At 47.1% G+C, this 3,385-nt stretch overlaps 1 non-coding gene across 1 annotated transcript; it reads right to left on the bottom strand.

Moving 5' to 3' along the window:
- Nucleotides 1–1,489: 1,489 nt before the first annotated feature.
- trnas-uga (transfer RNA serine (anticodon UGA)) lies at nucleotides 1,490–1,571 on the bottom strand. Its single transcript has one exon. It is a non-coding gene; the product is annotated as a tRNA-Ser (tRNA).
- Nucleotides 1,572–3,385: the final 1,814 nt, after the last annotated feature.

Here is a 3,385-nt window from a genome sequence, read left to right as displayed (position 1 = left end):
CCCACAAAGAGGCAGGTACAGTTTGTGCCACTGTGGCCACCCCGTTCATCTGCAGGAAGTGGCTGGAGTTAAAGGAGAAGTTGCTCAGATTAAGGACGAGTTCAGTTTGGTGTCTATCGGTGAAGGGGGACTGGTCTGGCTTGCGGGACAGGAAGAAGCAGAGAGCTTTTTAGGAGAATGCAAGTATACAGGTATTGGACATCCATGATGAAGATGAGGTGTTGACGGCCAAGGATTCGAATGTTTTGGAGGAGGTGGAGGGATTGGGTGGTGTCCTGGATGTAGGTGGGGAGCACCTGGACCGGGGGGAGGAAAAAGAGTCGAGATAAGTGGAGATAAGTTCGGTGGGGCAGGAGCAGGGACGCTGGGTCGATCAGGGCAGTCAGGTTTATGGATTTTGGGAAGTGCGTAGAAGCGGGCCGTGAGGGGTTGGCGAACGCTGAGGCATGAGGCTGCTGGTGATGAGGTTATGGGCGGTCTGGGAGATGCTGTTTTGGTGGTTGCGGTGGGGTTATGATCATGGGGACCGTAAGAGGAGGAGTCAAAAGCTGACACTTGGCTTATATATAAGTTATCCGTGTAGGAGAAAATTACATAGAATACTTGCACACACAGCAACAAATGTCCCCGAGAATATCAGAGTCAATGTGTGAGCCTCTTCAAGAAGGGCAAGGTGCCTGACTGTCTTTGTTCAGTTGTACAGGTTCACACTTCATTCTCCCCTCCCTTCTAAAGGTTCATAATGCTCAGCCTGGGTTTTTGTGTTTTTTTTTTCATTCCCAGCAACTGCAGTGATTCGGTCGGTGGGGTTCATAAATTGGCACATACCCATGGGCAGCTTGTGGACTATTTCAGCTTCCCCTCCCCTTTGCTGTTCTCGGTGAGACCTTCAAATGATTTTCGTTGCCTGCAGATCAAGAATTCAAAGCTTATTTCACTTTCAACGCCATGAGAAAATTTAGTTTGGAGTTCCAGCAAATGGCTCACCGCCTCACCATGGATATCCCTGCAAGTTTATATCCGAAAACACGTTAACTTTTATGAAGATAACAAAGTGTGAAGCTGGATGAACACAGCAGGACAAGCAGCATCTCAGGAGCACAAAAGCTGACGTTTTGGATCTAGACCCTTCATCAGAGAGGGGGATGGGGAGTGGGTCCGCCTCCCCTTCTGTCCCTATTTATTCCAGAACCCTTACCCCATCCCCCTCTCTGATGAAGGGTCTCGGCCCAAAACGTCAGCTTTTGTGCTCCTGAGATGCTTTTTGGCCTGCTGTGTTCATCCAGCTTCACACCTTGTTATCTTGGATCCTCCAGCATCTGCAGTTCCCATTATCTCTGATCACAACTTTTATAAAGGTTTGGTTTGTTTGAACATGACCGGCAGAGATTTGCCTTTTCATACCATTGGCAATCTCAGTAAAAAGTCTTGCTGGTCCTGCTTTGACTCCTGTCATAAACAGCCTTTGCGTTTCTACTCAGCTTTCAACCGTAGTCAGCAGGATTCAAACCTGCGCAGGAAGAACCCAATGGATTTCAAATCCATTGCCTTAACCACTCGGCCATGACTAATGGGAGAAATGCCCTGCTGTTTGTCTTTTCAGGTCACTTTCCATGACCAGTCACACTGTGGAGGAATTATTGCAGTGTTTGTTTGAATCCAATCACTTTGCAGATTTCGAAAGTGTTTAATGCAATACATGGTGATTCCGGTTGTTTAATTCCAATAGATAAAATAAACGTTCACTTGCAAATGAAAATATGCATTGCAGGAAAAAAAAACTCAGCAGATCTGGTAGCATCTTTGGCCCAGGATTTGAGTCAACATTTCAGAACTTCTTCAAAACTCTGTTTTCTCCTTTCTGTAGGGCAGTTTAGGTTTTTGATTCTGATTCCAAGCATTCCCAGCTCTTTATTGTAGCTATTAAAGCAACATAGAAATAACTTTATGGTCACGCCCCAGACAAGATTTCCGTTTGGTGAACATTTTCCTGACTGCATTAAAACCCGTAACTGTATACTCAAAAGGGAACTGGTGGAGGGAGAACAGCACTTGTTCCTTTCTCAGTGACCTCAAACCACCAACTTCACATTTCACAGTCGAAAGCACCCGCCAATTGAACCACAGAAAATGGCGAGCTCTTGCAGCAGCCCTTAAAGCGGACTTGTAGTTAATTCAAACTTCCAACTGCCTCACTTGGAATGACAATTGTTTTGTATCAGCTGTACTTTTCCAAAATAAAACCTGGGACATTCATTGGGGAGACATGGGATCAGACTGATCTTACCCTCTGCAGACCCATCCACATCACTGGGAACCAGATCTTCTACAACCGGGCCCGTCTCACTTTGACCCTTTCAGTGTCTTGTCTATTTCTCAGTTTTCTCATTGTCCCAGAGCTGAGATGAGATTTGAATTCCTGATGCACAGGAAAAAGAATTCTTCCCATGTCTCAGCTCAGTTCATGTCCCAATAACACCTGTGTCAATGCCCGGCCTCTTAAAGAAATGGCAGGTGTTTGGACTGTTTGTGCTCAATCAGAAAGTTCACTCTTCATTGTCCTGTGATTCCAGTTCCCAGGACATTCTGGCATGTGGTCAGGGGTGGGGAGATTTTGAACCTTGTGAAATCCACGTTGATACCCTTGGGCTGCAGAGTTCCCAAGCGCAATATGAGATCCTGTTCCTGCATCTTTCGGGTGACGTCATTGTCTTAATGCAGGAGGCCCAGGATGGACATGTCACCAAAAACAGCCCAGCTAGTCCCCGCCTCCCTAACCATTCCTCCCATCTCAAGCCCCAACCCCACCCCCTACCCACTAACCTCATCCCGCCCCCTGACCTGTCCATCCTCCCTGGACTGACCTAATCCCCCCTTAACTCCCCACCTACATTCACCTTCACTGGCTCTCACCCTGACTCTTTGACCTGTCTGTCTCCTCTCACCCTATCTTCTCCTTTCTCCATCTTCTATCCGCTTCCGCCGTCTCCCTATTTATTTCAGAATCCCCTTCCCCTCCCCCATTTGTGAAGAAGGGTCCCGACGTGAAACATCAAGCTTTCCTGTTCCTCTGATGCTGCTTAACCCGTTGTGTTCTGACAAGGCGAGGTATGTTCAAGGCTGAGATAGACAGACATTTCGTCATTTTGGGAGTGAAGTCAATTGTTGGGAAAAGCCTACCTGGTTCACTGATATCTTTTCAGAAAGGAAACTGCCATCCTTACCTGGTATGGCCTATATGTGACTCAAGACCCACAGCAAGGTGGTCAACTCTTTTCTGCCCTCTCTGGAAATTGGAAACGGCTGATAAATGTTGGCCTCTCCAAACATCCCCCTCATCCTGCGTATGAATAAAGGATCTGCAGTTCTTGCTATCACCAGTTAA

This window comes from Stegostoma tigrinum, unplaced genomic scaffold, assembly GCF_030684315.1.
Source record: "Stegostoma tigrinum isolate sSteTig4 unplaced genomic scaffold, sSteTig4.hap1 scaffold_49, whole genome shotgun sequence".
NCBI lineage: Eukaryota > Metazoa > Chordata > Chondrichthyes > Orectolobiformes > Stegostomatidae > Stegostoma > Stegostoma tigrinum.
Note: the sequence above shows the minus strand (reverse complement) of the source record. Positions and strands in the feature narration are given on the sequence as shown.